This window comes from Mauremys mutica, chromosome 5 (genome assembly GCF_020497125.1).
Source record: "Mauremys mutica isolate MM-2020 ecotype Southern chromosome 5, ASM2049712v1, whole genome shotgun sequence".
Classification (NCBI taxonomy): domain Eukaryota; kingdom Metazoa; phylum Chordata; order Testudines; family Geoemydidae; genus Mauremys; species Mauremys mutica.
The window spans coordinates 99677409-99694950 of record NC_059076.1 but is presented as its reverse complement, the minus strand read 5'-3'; the positions used below and the strand labels follow the sequence as shown (position 1 = coordinate 99694950).

Sequence of the window (17542 nt, the reverse complement as noted above, 5' to 3'; positions counted from 1 at the left end):
GTGTAGAGCAGGGCTATGTGACACTGGGCAAGTCACTAAACCTATGACAGATTCTCAATCTGTAAAATGAGCATAATAGAAGTTATGTGACGTTAATCTGGCAGTGCTGTGGAATGTTTAGTATGCGGCATGGCATCTTTACAACATCCAAGAATGCAAGTTCATAAGTAATCTTTTGGTTTGGATTCTGAACTGGTAAAGCCAGCATGGGGCTAAAATATGTCTTTGGTGGAGGGTGCTGCCCAAGCTTAGAAAGTTTCAGCACAGGAGCCACTTCAAGAAGATGTGAGTGTTCAGGTCCATTTTAAGGATTGAACCTGGATCTAACATTGGAATACCCATTTGTCCTAACTCTAAGAGATAAGAGCCAAAGCCTCTTGCAGGGGATTGAAGAGAAGCTCCTGAAGAGACTGTGGTAAGAATTTCGCTTAGCGTATTATTAATTATTGTAATGTCACCTACAAGTCTCAAACAGGTTAGGAAACCATTGTACTAGGTGCTTGTGAAGGAGGAGGGACTCACTGCTAGATCACCTCCTTGTGGACAGAAACGCATAGCTGCTTTCTCCCTCTCTGGCATCCTTGCTGACAGTGGCTTTGGTCCTCTGGTGATCCACCTCGTCCCATGACTTTGTCTCTCTGGCCAGGTCGAAATTTAAGTCTACCCCATCCAGAGTAACCAGGCTTGGGAGAAGCGGTAGGGTGGGGCTTTGGGCAGAGCAGAGGCAGGAAGGGGTGGGGGTGGGATTTTGGAGAAAGGGGTCAGGTGGGGGCGGGGCCTGGGGCGGAGCATCCCTTGGGCCCAGAGGAAGCCAGCACCTTGAGGTTTATAACAGCCCCCTTCTGCTCTCAACTTCCTCTGTTTATAGTCCTCTCTCTGCCCCTCCTCAGCTGGGCGTCATCCTCAGTCAAATCATTCTCATGCTCTCCCTCTAGATGCAACTTGGCATGTGAAATGGTCACTCAGGCCCACATTAACCCTTTCGGAGCCTGTGTGGGGTACACACCCCATCACAGTGCTGTATAGACACAAAGAGCTTACAATCTAAATAACAAAACATACCCGGCGGGCGAAAGTAAAAATGGGTGAGGGATGGGAGGTTGGGCTGAGGTAACAATGATACAAGCATGGTATTGCCCAAAGGACGTGTAAGGCCTGGGGCCCCATTGTGTCAAGTAATTCCTAAGCAGAACACATAGGATGACACGTTTTCTGCCCCAGACTAGAATATTATTTCAAGCATGATGCACAAGTGTGTGTAACAAACAGTAGGAAAGAAGTGAGCAGGAAGGATGAGAAGTAACAGTAATATCATTGCATAGTTACATAGCCTAACATTGTGCAACTGGTGATTCCAAGATGGTGGTTCCAAATCATTTACAAAGCACAATATAAATAAAGATCAGCAATCTCCACTGGCCCTACACCTATGTTTGTACTACTGCAGCACCTAGAGCACCATCTGAGCTCAGGGCCATGTTATACATACACATAGTGAGAGAGTCCCAGCCCTGAAGAATTTACAATCTAAATTGACAAGACAGACACAAGAATTAAAAGATGAAGAACTGAGGCTATGTCTACACTGGCAATTGAACGACAAAACTTTTGTCTTTCAGAAGTTTTATAAAAACATCTCCCAAACAGGGGCAGCTCCAGGCACCAACGCACCAAACATGAGGGTGACAGTGAGGTGGCGGGTATGCCAAATCCGCGTTACCAGCGGACCTCCCGCAGGCATGCCGCCGAATCCACGTTACCGGCGGACCTCCTGCAGGCGCGCCGCCGAAAGCCACCTGACTGCTGTGCTTGAGGCGGCAAAATACATAGAGCTGCTCCTGCCCCCAAAAGACAAAAGTTTTGCCGACGACAAGCACCGGTGTGAACAGCTCTTTGTCAGCCAGAGGGCTATCCTGCCAACAACGCTAACACTGCTCATTGGGGGTGGAAGTTTTTTGTCGGCAGACAAACAGCGGCTATACTGCGTGCCTTTTAGCGACATGGCTGTAGCAACAGCCCCTTCGCCAAAAGCTGCGTAGTGTAGACATAGCCTGAGTCAGAGAAACTCAGGCCATGTCTACACTACAGACCTTACAGTGGCACAGCTGTGCCACTTTCAGATCTCCCATTTAGCCGCCCTATGCTGACAGGAGAGAGCTCTACCACTGACTTAATTAAACCACCCCCAATGAGTGGTGGTAGCTATGGTGGCAGGAGACCGTCTCCCACCGGTGCTTCTGTTGGTATAACTTATGTTGCTCAGAAGGGTGTTTTTTTCACATCCCTGAGTGACATAAGTTATACTGACAAAAGTGTGAGTGTAAACAAAGCCTAAGTGACTTACTCAAGGAAATCTTTGGCAGAATTGAACCTAGATTTCCCAAATCCAGTACCTTAAACACAAAACTACTCATCCTCTTGAACCTTTTTCAGCCATTCTCTGTCCCAAAGCAAATACACCACTGGAGAAGAGCACTTGGAAGATGAAAAGTGCCACATGTTAATATTACATTTAATTTCTAGAATAAAAAGTGTGTGTTTACAGCCGAACAGTTGTTCCAGCAGAAAGGAACTGTTACCAAATGTATGTGAAATGACAAGTCCCTTTGAAGTCCCTATAACCAGCAGCGGCCTGATCGGATTGAGACTGTCAAGGAAAGCAGCCAACAAATGTCCTTCTTGTCCAGGGTGTTGCCAGGATTGTTTCAGGAGCAAGACATTTCCGGGAATGAGGTTTTGTTGGAAACAGAAAGAGTATAGACTGCAGCCACTAAGCTTAGCTAATGTGGTTTGCTTGCTTTGCTTTGTGATCCTGAAAATCTGTTCTTCGTAACATTACGCTCACATTCGTATGCTATGGCAAAGAACATGGTTTTGACATGCAAGACAAATGAGTGCCGAGTCTATTTGTTATATTGATGTTTCGTGAAAGGAGAGAGAGACTGTAGTCATATAAACAAATATACATAAAACCCCTCTTCATTCAAGGTAATGTGATTTGAATTATAGTGTCATGCAAGGATAAAGCCATAGACTTACGGAAGCACTGTGATTCTAAGCTGCTGTAGCCAGGCACACATTTATGTCTGGAGAAATTACCCTTTAGACTGACATTTCTCATCATGCTTATGCTCAGCTAACAGGCAGTTTTAAAAGAGTTTATCAATTTCTGTTTGACTTGAGTTTTCTGAAGATGAAAATGTTTTTTGCTAGTTAAGAAATATTTAGATGGCACAATAGCCAACAGATCTGTGGCTATACAGTTCCACCCAAAGCCCCTCTGTGCAGTGAGCCCCTGGCTGGCTTCTCAGGTGTGCAGGAGACATGGACCCTCTGTGCAGCATTTTAAAATCATCTCCCCAGCCAATGAAATAGACCCACATCAGTTCCACTGCAGGCAGGCCCTCCGCAGCTGAGGATGGATAATTAAAAAATAGACATATTTCAGGCTGCTTCAAACTTGCCATGGATTTAGTATGCAATGAGAATCAGGCATGTATAAAGAAATTTTTTTTTCAAGTGCTTGATAGTAGCATCCTGTCTGTTGTAGCCAGGTCCTGCAAATCTTAAAACTTCTTTTAGCAAAGGAATTTAATGTTTAAAAAAATTGATAAATTTGATTGCCTCCAAATTTCACCATTGGCCCCATCATATATAATGGGCAAAACCAAACCATCAGATCCATACACCCCTATTCTTCAGTGATGCAAAATATAGACAGATCATAGCAGGTCAGGTCCATCAAAAATAACTTCTGTTAGCCACAGTGAAAATGAGTCCTACATTTCTACATCTACAAGAAGTCTTACCTTCAGCCTCTTTAAAGCACCTGATTCAAAGCACATCAATGGAAAGACCCAATTCGCATTGGGTAAGGCCCAGAGACTCCTGGATCGTTTGGTGTCTTTTCAGTCTCTCTCAGGAATTTACAGTGGGGCACCTTTTAATCTTTCAAGTTGTCTCAAAAAGGAGAAATTTAAACTGCAGCTCTCTTAGGGCAGGTCTACACTAAGGGCGGGGGTCGAACTAGGGTACGCAAGTTCAGCTACGTGAATAGCGTAGCTGAATTCGAAGTACCCTAGTTCGAACTATTCACCCGTCCAGACGCCGCGGAATCGAAGTCCGCGGCTCCAAGGTCGACTCCACCACCGCCTTTTGCAGTGGTGGAGTACCGGAGTCGACCGCGGCGCTTCTGGAGTTCGAACTATCGCGTCCAGATTAGACGCGATAGTTCGAACTCCGAGAAGTCGAACTCACCGCGTCGACCCGGCTGGTAAGTGTAGACTAGCCCTTAGACTATCCAGGATGTACCCAATTTTTAGGAGTTCAGTCAGTTATAAATATGGTCTTTCAGTATTTGTGCATTACAGCAAAACCTTGTTTAACTGAACTCCAATTAACTGAGAAATAATAGTTTTCTGTGAATGATAGCTGTCAATGACTTGGTTTAAGCTGTAAGCTGATCTGGAATGTATTTAATAAAATTTCTATTTGCAGAAAACTGCTGGGTAAGCCTACTTATTTGTTTAATACCACCCTATAGCTAAAATCACAATAATAATGCAGAGTTGTTCATATGTGCAACTATGAAGATTTACAAAAAGAATTGTACCAATTTGAAACTGGGGTATTTTTTTAAATTTAATAATAGGAGATATACCAATCTCCTAGAACTGGCAGGGACCTTGAGAGGTCATTGAGTCCAGCCCCCTGCCTTCACTAGCAGGACCAATTTTTGCCCCAAATCCTTAAGTGGCCCCATCAAGGATTGAACTCACAATCCTGGGTTTAGTAGGCCAATGCTCAAAAACCACAGAGCTCTCCCTCCTCCCCTAAACAGCATTGGTACAAGTCTCACTTTGCACAAGTGCACTACAGCCACACTAGCAGTTTGTACCAGCTTAGCAGAACCAGGGCTAAAACCCCAGTGCCCTGACAGTCATCATGTCCTGTAATCTGCTCCCTACACTCCTTGTTCCACCCCTGTCTCAGTTGCCTGGGAGAATAGACAGGCTTTGCAATGTTCCTGAGAGCCAAGATGTTGGGACTCTATTGATCAGTGGGGAAAGAGTGTTCCAAAGCTTCAGTTTACTGAAGATGTCCCGCTGCCAGCCCCCTCCTGCTTAAACTTGGTGTCCGTTAGCTCAAACTGATCTTGTTATCTTCTCTCTTTCTGTAGCACCAGCATTGTTGTAAGGGGAAGCTGATCTCATCTACCATGGGATTGCATGAGGAGAGAGGCAATCTCAAAGGTAAATACTTCTATAACCTTTCCCCATGCATTCTAGTCTATCTTCCTGGAATTTGGGGCCAAATCCTGGCCTTTACACTAGTGGGACCACAAAAACAGAGTGCCCCATGCTGCTTTTCTTCCAATGGTTACTGATTCTTTACTATCAACTAACAAGTCATATTGGCAGGGAGCCTTATTACTACTTCTGACTCTCAAAACTGTAAGCTAAATAAAAACAGTAATAGATATATGAAAAGCAGGAAAAAGCATAGTTATTACAGAAGGATACTTAATAGAAAGGAAAAATTATAAATCCTCTTCTTCTAAATAAACCCTTGGTTGTAGTGTACGCCAGGGCCGCCCAGAGGATTCAGGGGCCTGGGGCAAAGCAATTTTGGAGGCCCCTTCCATAAAAAAAGTTGCAATACTATAGAAGACTATATTCTCGTGGGGGCCCCTGCAGGGCCTGGGGCAAATTGCCCTCCTCCCTCCTCCCCACTGGGCCGCCCTGGGAAAAATAAAAATTTAAAAACCTTCCGCATCTCAGCACAAACCCAGTTTTGAGAAAACTTCTTTTCAAGTCACCTCTACAAGGTATCACTGGTTCTCAGCATCAGCTAGTGCTAAAAGGCACTAAAGCTCATTAAAAGGGTTGAACAAATATTTTCCGTCAAAACTTTTTCTGGATCGAAAACTAGGGGTTTTTAAAAAGCAGAAAAAAACCATACACAATGTCTGCTTTCCTTCAAAATTTGTTGTGTGTTTTTTAATTGAAAAGCTGAAATTAGTCTGCCAAAGCCTGAATATGGTTTGGGGTTTCAGAAGTGTGTGGCCAAATATTTGCTGCTTGCTGTGTTTGATTGTTTAAAAAAACAATACAAAAATTCTGCTAAAAAAAAAATCCAAAACTTTTGAACCACCTCAGCTTGTGACCAAACGCCTGAGCCCATCCAGTCAGAGATTCTTCCAGGTTTCTGATACTCTGCTGGCTTCCTTGACTCATATCTGTCTCCATAACTTTGGGTTCATTTAGGTTAGAACATAAGAACGGCCATAATGGGTCAGACTAGATGATCAGAATGGTCCCTTCTGACCTTAAAGTCTATGAGACCAAAGGTCCATCCAGCCCAGTATCCTGTCTTCTGACAGTGACCAATGCCAAGTGCCCCAGAGGGAGTGAATCTAAGGGGTAATGATCAAGTGATCTCTCTCCTGCCATCCAGCTCCACCCTCTGACAAATAGAGGCTAGGGACACCATTGCTTACCCATCCTGGCTAATAGCCATTAATGGACTTAACCACCATGAATTTATCTGTTTCCTCATAAACTGGAGATGGTTACTGTGGGTTTGTCTTTAGTATAGCTTATGTACATACTCCATGAACTGAGCATTTGAGCTTGTTCCAGAATCTGGGATGAGCCTATGTTGTGAAAACTGAAATGCTCAAAATAGCACATGCATGTGAATGGATACAGAGTGCTAACATTAAATTAATTTCAAACTGGGGGTCGGGACCCCTCAGGGGGTCACAAGGTTATTACTGGGGGTCGCAAGCTGTCAGCCTCCCCCTCAAACCCAGCTTTGCCTCCAGCATTTATAATAGTGTTAAATATAGATAAAAGTGTTTTTAATTTATAAGGGGGCTCGCACTCAGAGGTTTGCTATGTGAAAGGGGTCACCAGTACAAAAGTTTGAGAACCACTGAATTAACCCCTCTGGAGCCTCGGGGAATGCAGGGGAGGAGGGTCTCCCTTTGTAGGGTTGGGAAGGAGGTAGGTGGTGTAGGATATTGCTCTTCTCATGTGATCCCTCCCCCATGGCTTTCTTCTCTCTATCACTGTTAATCTAAAGTGGCTAATTTTAAATGAAGCTACCCTCCCCTGACATGAATCTCCCTATGGCACTGAAATTAAATGTAGACTATAATTTGGCATTTGAGAAATGAAGGGGATGGTAGCCCTAAGGGAAAAGATAACAGCTTGGCTCTTTGTATTAAATAGCTGCCTGAATGAGCTTTAGGGTAGGGAAGGCTGTGCCTCCCCAAACGGCCTGTCCCTGCCCCCTATCCGACCCCCACCCACTTCCTGCCCCCCAACTGCCCCTCTCAAAATCCCCGACCCATCCTGCTCCAACCACCCATTCCCCGTCCCCTGACCGCCCCAGCCGAACCTCTTCCCGCTCCCTGTCCCCTGAATGTCCCAGGGAATCCCTGCCCCTTATCCAACCCCCCCCCCCAGCCCCGGCCCCCTTACCATGCTGCTTACCCCGCCTCCCCCCTCTCCCGGAGCCTCAGCATGCCGCGTCCAGGAGCGGCCCTGGACAGCGCTGCAGTGGCGTGGCTCCACGGGACCTGAGCTCCTTCTGCTCTGCCACAGCTGGCAGCCCCATCCCCTTACCACACGGCTCTGAGCAGAAGGAGCTCAGGCCCTGCCCAAGCCATGCAGTTGCAGCGCTGTCCAGGGCCGCTCCTGGATGTGGTGCGCTGAGGCGCCAGGGGACGGCAGGGGCGGGGCCAGGTTGGGAGCCTCCGACATTCTCGTGGGGGCCCCTGCAGGGCCCGGAGCAAATTGCCCCACTTTCCTTCCCCTCCCCCCAGCCCTGCTCATTTGCACAAGAAAAGACTTAGCTGCCTAAGGCTCCTGACTCCAGGAGAGGGGTTCCTGGCTGTGGATTGCAAGCAGAGATAGGCATCTCCCTGCAGCCCAGGCTTAGGTGCATAACTCTTAGAGATAGGTAGGGCTTAGGACCTCCCACTCTCATTGGTCTCTCCCATTGGCTAGTTTAGGAGAATCCCCACCTAGCATGCTGACTTTTGTGGATCCCATTCTAAGGTGCCTGTCTCTTTCTGTGCATTGAATAGGGGAGCTAAGGCACTTAACTCAGGCTTTGTGGATCCCAGTGTTGCACCAGTGATTTTCTAGGCACCTATAAGTTAGGCATTGCAACACCCAGAGGCGCTGGAACCGGGGAAGCCAGGGGGCCCTTGCCCCATCACTTTGGGGGAGAGGGGGCAGAGAGGAGCGACTGGGGTGGGGGCAGGGCCTCAGAGGAAGAGGGGGGGGGGAGACTGGGGCCACAGTTCAGGTGCCAGTGTCCCCCTTTTAGGGACTTTCTTTCAACCCAGCAACATCTAAGCCCCTTTATTGATTAGGGCCTGAATTTTCTTAATTCATAGAAAGATTTACTGTGAACAACTTTTTTATCCTTTGCAGGTGCAGAGTACATTTATAAACAATATGCCACTCCCATAAAACACACCAACTACATAATGCTGAAATATGGCTGCCATGAACAGGTGTGATCTGATGGAACAGGTAAATAAAAGTTCAATAAAACCTTTTTGTCTCAGTGAGCCTGGTTAGCAATGAGCTTTTGGATAAGTTCCTGGTCCTCGGTAGGTGGAGTTGAAGGAGACTTTAAATGTAAGAAATCTGGAGGGTCCTTTTGATTTTATTTACTTTCATATTTTTAAAATGTTTCAAAGCATTGACCAGATATCTGCCACCTAACCTCTCCAATAATAAAGTTATTACAGCCACACAAACAAAACACACTTTTAATATCAATGAATGTTACTTTTTTTTTCCAGTGCTCTGAACTTCTTTGGGCGAGTCCATTAGCTAAATAATGTATTTACATTTGTAAAGAAGGGAATTATACTAGATGAAAAACTCTATATAAATGTAAGTTATAGATTCAAGGGTTATATTATTGGGTAGGGCTGGACAAAACTTTCTCGGTTAACTTTTTTTCAATGGAAATTTGGGTTTTCAACCAAATGAAAACTTTTTCAGAAAGTATCTGCTGTCCTCAAACTTTAAATTTTTCACTGGAAAACCAAAAACCCAAGCCAAACTTTTGGTTTTTGGCTGAAAATGTTTTGTTTTTTCAACAAAAAGCTAAAAAACAATATTTTCTAGAAAGTATTTCATAGTGCATTACAGTGAGAGATTTTTTTAAAAAACAAGACAATGCTTTCCAGGGGTGGATATAGCTCTTATCCTGATATGAAAGGAAACAAGGACAGGGACTATCTTGTGGCTAAAAATCTGGATAAGGAGTCTGACACTCTAGGGTCTGTACCCCTCTCTACCACAGTGTTCTTTTGTGACCTTGAGTAAGTCAGTTGACCTCTCTGTGCCTTGGTTTTCCCATTTTTAAAATGGGGGTAAATACAGTGCTGTTGTGCAGCTCAGCATGTTGAGATTCTTCGATAGAAATCTGCTATATAATGCAGAATTTTGAAATTTTTTGATGAAAACAATTGCATATAATTTTTTCAAAAATGTATCCCTTTTTAATCAGCCCTACTCTGAGTCCAAAGCATTAGACAAAATACAAGTAGAAAGCTCAGTCCTCAGTTGTGAATTCTGTTCTTTGTGCTGCTGAGGCAGTGCAGAGCAACCAGAAAGCTGACCTAAAAATGGTAGCCAAGGATTCCCCCCCATCACAAGGGAATCCTTGCATGGCACAAAGTTGGCCTAGCTGGCTCTATACCACACCCTTTCCTGGTACAGAGGTTTTTTGGGGAAGGGGTAGAGGTATGACAAGATTCTTTATGCTCCAGATTAACTGCCGCAGCTGTTGACTTTAGGTAGTGTAACTTAGAACAGCCCTGAAGCTGCTCTAAATTATGAAGAAGATCTTTTTAGCCTCCCATTTGGCCTAGAATCATGAGCAGAAAGGTGGTGTGGAGCCACCTTTTCCCCCCTCTCCTGCATATTATTGAACCCAGAAAAGCAGGTTTAAGAACTGTACTTTAAAAGCAATAAAACAGAAATTCACTTACACAATTGTAAGTAGAAGGCGTGTCTAAGGAATGAAGAGAAAATTAAATCAGATTGGGTGAAATTCTGCGATCAGAATTTCATTACCTTTATTTCATTGGACGCACACCGCTTTTACACCAGCATAACTGAGATCAGACTTTGGCCTTCTGTGTTCAGGATGCATTCTGGCCGATACTTTAAACTCTGTTAGAAATCTGGTTCTTTTCCAAGCATTTGCAATACTAGAATATAGTAATAATATTGATCACTCACTTTCTTTCTTCTTTCTCTGAATCATGGACAATGGCTTTTTCATGTGATCTTCGGACATTTAAGGAAGTTGTTCACAAATGTTAGGGAGGGATCTGTTGAGCTATGATTATGGCAATTTATACAATGCAGATCTTCCATTTCACTGGCATCGTGTCTCAGATGATTAAAAAACACATAAGAGCCAGCCCTGAGGTCTTCTGGCAACAGTGTGCTTCGCAGCAGTGAGGCATTTGAATTTGATTCCCCAGCCACACCCCCACACCTTAGAGGCAGTGTGCTCAGCCTCTTGGGCAAGGAATGTGTCTCATTGCTCACATATTACACACAGTGGAAACATGGGAGGGGCCCTTACTCAGCCCTCCTCACCCACCCCATGGCATGAGATGTTTGCAGATGCAATTGGGTGCTTTTAGCAGCCCAGTCTTGCAACTCAACAGCAGCTGTAAATTGGTAAATTCCCAATTCTATTATAAGGCTTCAAATCAGGGCACTGGAGAAATGAGGAGAACATTAACAAAGGTAAATGGTTAAGGATTAACATAAGAATGTGTCTGACTTTGTAATACTTCAGAGCAGTGTACACAGAAACAGGCAGAACTTATCGGGATCAACTACGTGGGATCCCTAGGTCCCCATTACTAATAGTTGCAAAATTTCTTATTGCATACATAGGAGAAAAGTAGAGAGCTGCCCCATGTAATTTAGGTTTATTTGTCAGAGAGCAAGGCTCTGTGAGTAGAACAGCAAACTGGTGATGGTCCTAACACTTCAAACAAGCTAGAGGCCAGATTTGCTACAGCTGGCAGAGGGCAGTGCAAATTTCACCACCTTACACCAGTAGTGTAATACAGGAGGAAGAATAGCTCACTGGTTTGCGCATTGGCCTATTAAACTCAGGGTTGTGAGCTCAATCCTTGAGGGGGTCACTTCAGAATCTGGGGCAAAAATCAGTACTTAGTCCTACTAGCAAAGGCAGGAGGCTGGACTCAATGACCTTGCAAGGTCCCTTCCAGTTCTTGGAGATAGGTATATCTTCAATAATTTAAAGCACCACCTTTATGCCATGAGATATTTAAGCCTTGCACAGGCAGTTGGTGTTTCTACTGTCATCCTCCCCCACACTTTCTGTAGAAGGTTAAGTATAACTTTAAGTTCCACTAAAGGCTCTTTAGATGCTCTGCCAGTAGCCACTGAGGAGATGAATGGATTCTTCCTTTTTTGCCTCCTTTCCTTCCAGCTCTGGCCACTTTTGGATGGTACTGGCCTTCCGAGTCCCCCTCCTCTGCAGGAGGGAGGCTGCAGCTTTTTGTACCATTAGAACTTCTTCCTTTGAAGTTTCCACAAGCAAGATCTATGCTGGAGTTTACATCTGCAGAAGTCATCACGTGGTGCTGCAACCATCATCTTGGCCAACAGAGTGGGGATTGAACTGGAGACTTCCAAAGCAAAAAAGCAGCTACTGCTAGTGCTATAATCGACTTATTTAGCCTCTGCAGATCTGGCACAGCTGTAACACACACTTACCAGTAGGTTACACTGCCTCTGTGGTTTCCACACAGCTTGTATGAAAAACTGCTGCAAAGATTGCTCAAAAATAGTAGTGCATAATATTGTGCCTCTTACATGTAGTTGTGCAGGCAGACAAGGGAGGGGGCCAGTGGGAGTACAGCATTGCCATAAAGAAAGGGTGAGGATTAAGGGCACAAGCTGCCTAGGAACACCAAGCACATATAACCTCCTATAAACAAAAGCATTTAGTGGCATATGCAGGCACATAGAAGGGATGTGATGGGGATAGGAATGAGGGAGAACAGGAACAATAACAGGAAACCAGGACACTCACCCAAGCACAGTACAAACCAGCCAGCAGCACCTCTGTGTTTGCTTTGGGACAGTATGAGGTAAAGGGAAGTGCTTTATGCTTGGTCTATTACCTTACTAAAAGTATCACAAAAGTACTCTCAAACATTTTAATTGTTGTTGCCACTCCTCCAATTCACATCCTAGCTTCTCCAATATTAGAAAGGTGTGGTAAGCCAGTTTCATATTAGGGAAGGAAGAAAGAGACCTATTAATACAAAATAGTCACAGAAAGTCTGAAAGTTCAGTACAAAGCATTGCCATTTGGCATGTTTTGTGATTTTTTCCTATAATAATCAGTACAGTTACAATGACCCAGTGCTAAGCTAGAGGGCCTTTAAACACAGGAAGGTGCACAAGTGTGTGTGTGTCTTTGTGTGTAATGCTTTAAGGAATGTATAAATGACTTGAATCGCTTTCAAGGACACGACTACCTTTTTGGACAAAGCCAGCATTGTACGTCTCATTATGACAATGCAAAGTGCAAGTGCCAGATCACAAGACTAACTTTCTCGGTAAGTAATTTGAGTACTGGTGTACATAAAATTAAAAAAAAAACAACTGGCAGACATTTAAACTGTGCAGTTTACTTTGAAAACATTAATGTTTGACTTAGCTTGAGAAGTCTTAAGAAATTACAACTTTGATCTTAAGAACAACTTGTAATACGAGGTCTGCTGCAATCCAGGTCAGTTATGATGCCATCAGCCTAACGTCAGAAGTAAAACACATAAACATATAGCTAATTTATCTAGATGGCACCTAATAAGCCAGGCTCATGGAAAATTGCAATAAAGATATGGTACTTGCATATCATTTTCTGCAAAAATTGATAGGGAACTGCTACCTTGGTCCCATCTCATTGATTTTTTTACCAGTAAGATGTTCTGTGCCTTCTTGTGTCCAACTAGACATTGGCCTGAACCAAAGCTCCAGATAGAATTACATAATGTGTGTTTGAATCCAAATAGGAATGTTTTTGCTGTGCTCTATTTCAGTATCAAACCTAGACAAGATCCCTAATGCTGAGCACCCCTGAATTTTGAAAACCAGATCTAGAGCCAGTTTGCAGTTGATTTACTGGATACAAAAGCAAATCCATATAGGTAAATGGGAGGAGGAATAACTCAGTGGTTTGCGCATTGGCCTGCTAGCTCTAGGGTTGTGAGTTCAATCCTTGAGGGGGCCACTTAGGAATCTGGGGCAAAATCAGTACTTGGTCCTGCTAGTGAAAGCAGGGGGCTGGACTCAATGACCTTTCAGTTCTAGGAGTTAAATATATCTCAAATTATAAACATTTTATGTATTATCACCTCAAAAACCACAATGCATTTTTAAATCCTCCCACTGTATCTATGGGCTTGGAAAGAGTCAAGTGTTATTTGTTTATGAATTTTGATGGATAATATTGATATTTTGAAATCTATATATGTATATTTGTTTTGACTTCCATTTTTTATAAATAACAGTTTGATGGTGCGTTCACCCCTCACATGCCCTGAAAGGGCTAATGTAGGCTAAAAGGGGAGCCAGTTTACCAGACAGGCCCCAGATGAGGGGAATGACATCGCTGATAGAATGAAGAAGCCCAGCTGAGGAGGAACAAGCTGGGTTGGATTTATAAAGGCAGGAAGCTAATAGCAGAGGGGGCTGCAGGGAAGTAGGGTGCAGTCACTCCCAGGAAGAAGGAAGGTGTGAGGCCGGCAAAACCAGAGGAGAGCCAGAAGGTATGGAAGCAGCTCAGGGAAAAAGCAGTAAGTCTAGGAGAGAACAGACCTTGGCTGCTGACTAGAGGGTCCCTGAGCTGGAACCTGGAGTAGAGGGTGAGCCTGGTTCCCCTGCCAGCCACAGGGGAAGTGGCACTATTAGGGTTGCCAACCCTCCCGGAATCAGGCTCAATCTCCCAGAGGCTACTGAAACCAAACCAGGAGATTTTAGGCTATTCAAAGTCTGGTGGCACAGTGGGGCTAAGGCAGGCTCCCTAACTGCCCCAGCTCCTGGAAGCGGCAACATGTCCGGCAGCAGCTCCTAGGAGGAGGCACGGCCACGGGTTTTCTGCATGCTGCCCCAGCCCCGAGCACCAACTCCGCAGCTCCCATTAGCTGCGGCCAATGGGAGCTGCACGGGGACAGTGCTTGCAGGCAGGGGCAGCGCGCAGAGCTCCCTGGTTGCCCGTGAGCCTAGGAGCCACTGCTGGATATGCTGCTGCTTCCAGGAGTCCACCTGAGGTAAGCACTGCCTGGCTGGATCCTGCACCCCAAACCCACTCCTGCATCCCCATCCCCTGACCCAGCCCACACCCGAACTCCCTCCCAGAGCCTGCACTACAAACCCCAGCCCTGAGCCCCTCCTGCACCCAAACTCCCTCCCAGAGCCCACACCCTGAACCCCCTTCTGCACTCCAATCCCCCAGCCCTGAGACCCCTTCTGCACCCAAACTCCCTCCCAGACCCACGCCCCAAACCCTTCTCCATACCCCAACCCACTGCCTCAGGCTCAGCCCAAAGCCCCTGCCCACACTCCAAACCCCTCAGCCCAGCCTGGTGAAAGTGAGTGAGAGTGAGCAACGGAGGGAGGGGGCAGGGCCTTGGAGAAGGGTTGGGGCAGAGGACGGGGCAAGGGTGTTTGGGTTTATGCGATCAGACAGTTGGCACTATAGGGGCAGTGAATGGGAAGACTGCCTCAGAGTGCTGGTAAGGAAAGACTGTGATACATCAAGGGGGAAATATGCATGGTGGCCTGGCTGGAGGGCCAAGTCATGAAAAGGAAACACCTGGAGTTGCAGAGGCTGAGGTCTGGTCTAAACTACAAAGTTAGGTTGATGTAAGGTAGCTTATGTCGACCTAATTATATCAGTGTACATACTACAGCCTTGCTCCCACTGATGTAAGTGCCCTACTACCCCAACATAAGTGCCTCTCATGGAGGTGGAGTTATGTCGGTGTAGTTAGGGTGATGCAGTGTCTGTGTAGACACTTCCGGTTACGTACATTGGCTGCTGGCTGTCATTCTTCTCAATTTCACAGAGCCATGAAATCGACAAGAAAGCCACTCACAGGTCTGTCATCCCGGGGCGGGGGCTCCAACTAGAGCTGGGGTTCCAGGCGCGGAGCTCCCCACTTGGCAGCTGGGCTCCCAGCGCGGAGCTGAGAAGGTGGGGGGCAGCCGGGCTCCCAGCGGGGAGCTGAGAAGTGGGAGCAGCCGGGCTCCCAGGAAAGCTGAGAAGGGGAGTCAGCCTGGCTCTCAACCCACTACACTGCCCCTCTTAAGTCACTGGAAGTGGCCCTGGTGAGGACATGCACCTCCACCAAAGAAAGGCAGAGTGGACATGACCCACGGCAGTAATTACTGTGGTGGCTATAATGTAGTCAACCTAACATAGGTTGACTTACGTTTGTAGCGTAGACATGCCCTGAGAGAGCACAGTGGCAGGGCATGCAGTGAGCAGCAAAAGGGGCCCCGGACTTGAGAGGAGCTAATCCCCAGAGTGGCCAGGAGGAGGCGCCCCTAGTGGTGAGTGGACACTGTGACAAACAGTTAGTAGCTTTTGGGGGGTTTAATATCTTGCTAATGCAGAACTGTAATGACTGCAGAAGTTGTAACAGATTCAGAAATAATTTATCTGATGTTTCATAACACATTTCTTAACATTTAATAATCAACCATAATAATAAAATAACTTATTCTTTCATACTGCAACAAACACACACATTTTTATTAACCCACAAGACATACTTACTTTCCCTTTTCAGACATTTAGAGTGTCAGTGATGGAAATTTATTTTCCAGGTTCTAGGCAGCAGATTGCAAGGGCAGGGACTGTTATTTTACTGTGTTTGTACAGCACCAAGCACAGTGAAGCTCTGAGTCTTGATTGGGACTCCTGGGAACTGCTGTCATATTAATAATTATGCAGCAGCTATTGATTGTCAGCTAAAACCAATCTCTTCCAGCCCTATATGCCTACTGGTTGAGGCTATGGAGTGGAAATGCTGGCCCAATCACTAACCAAAGCAAGCAGCCTGGATCAACAATCAAATAAAGGAGCAACCTATCCCATCTTTCAGGCTGGAGATAAGGCATAGGTTGAAAAGATACAAAGGATGAAAGGGGAAGGAAAACCAGTCTCTTGTAGTCTAAACAGTGTGTCAGGAAAGTCCTGCTTCAGGAATGGGTGAGCAAAGGGAGGTCATCTAGACATATTGGGTGTGGGAATGTGAGTATAAAGACAATGGGTCAAAGCATTCCTGGTGAATGAACTAGGCTTTGAACTAGTGTGGAATCCACATGCTTACTGAGACATGTTTGTTTGAAGAAGGATATCTGAAAGGCTATGATAAAAGATGCTAACATCACAGGATCTGCAGCTTTCCACTTACTGTATATTAAGTGTGCAAAACAGTGACATACTATCTTAACTATGTAGCACCTTTCATCCTGAAGAATCCTAAACTATACATTAGACAGACTGGCTTTTATATCACAGGCCTGGGCCAGGTGGAGACACACCACTCCTGGAGAAGTACCAGAAGTTGTGCTCTACATGGGCACTGTCTCTCTAGCGCTGCTCCTTGTACACATATGTGTAGTGGACCAGCTCAGCTGGCGGCCTGTGTGGGGTGCAAGGGACACAGACATTCCTGCCTCCTAGTTTCCTTCTTTTTGGTGTCCTAGAGTGCAAGAACTATCCAGCTGTGCACAATCTGGCCCCCTGTATGCTAACAAGAGTCAGTTCAGGAGTTGGGCTGAGTCCTGTTTGCATTGGAACAGGTAGCTCTGAAGCTATCCCAAGTGTGATGTTCTGCCACAAAATCCCCTCCCCAATCTTAAACCTGTGATAAATCCCAGTCCCAGGGGAGCCTGTGTTAAGTCTAGAGAGAGGCAGCTTGTGGGACTGAAATCTATTTTTGTGTGTGTTCCCACTAAACAAAAACATTTTTTCACACCCATAGCCTGGCATACAGACAATATCATTGGCACAAACATTTAGATTAAGTGCAGTTTGTGTGAAATGTTTTTACTTGTTCCTAGGAAACCTATTGAGTATGGTGATGGCGGAGCACAGCTCTACGCTAGTATAATTTGATGTGGTATCGTGAAGAATCAAAAGGAGTGTTGGGGTATCCTCCATGGGAATTTTTTTTTGAAAATTATTGCCATTTGCTGTAATCTGTTAAATTTCAAGGACAAAAGGTGCTCTTTAGAGGTATTGTTTTGTGTGCAAGGGATAATGTTGTTGTTGGTGGTGGGTAGTGGTTGTTTGCATTACAGTAGCACCTAGAAGCCCCAGATGAGATCAGGTCCCTATTATGCTAGACTCTGTAACAAACACATAATAAAAGACAAACTCTACTATGAAGAGATTATCTAAACAGAGTAGGCAGACAAAAGGGATACAGAGGCAC

General features: G+C 45.4%; 1 long non-coding RNA gene across 2 annotated transcripts in view; it reads left to right on the top strand.

The window, feature by feature from the left end:
* The window catches only part of LOC123371289, a 165421-nt gene extending 151439 nt beyond the window's left edge, over positions 1-13982 (top strand). For both annotated transcript variants that reach the window (XR_006579749.1, XR_006579748.1), the window contains 3 exons: positions 5180-5252; positions 8448-8549; positions 11515-13982. This is a non-coding gene — a long non-coding RNA (uncharacterized LOC123371289). The remainder of the gene's footprint in view (positions 1-5179; positions 5253-8447; positions 8550-11514) is intronic.
* The last annotated feature ends 3560 nt before the right edge of the window (positions 13983-17542 follow it).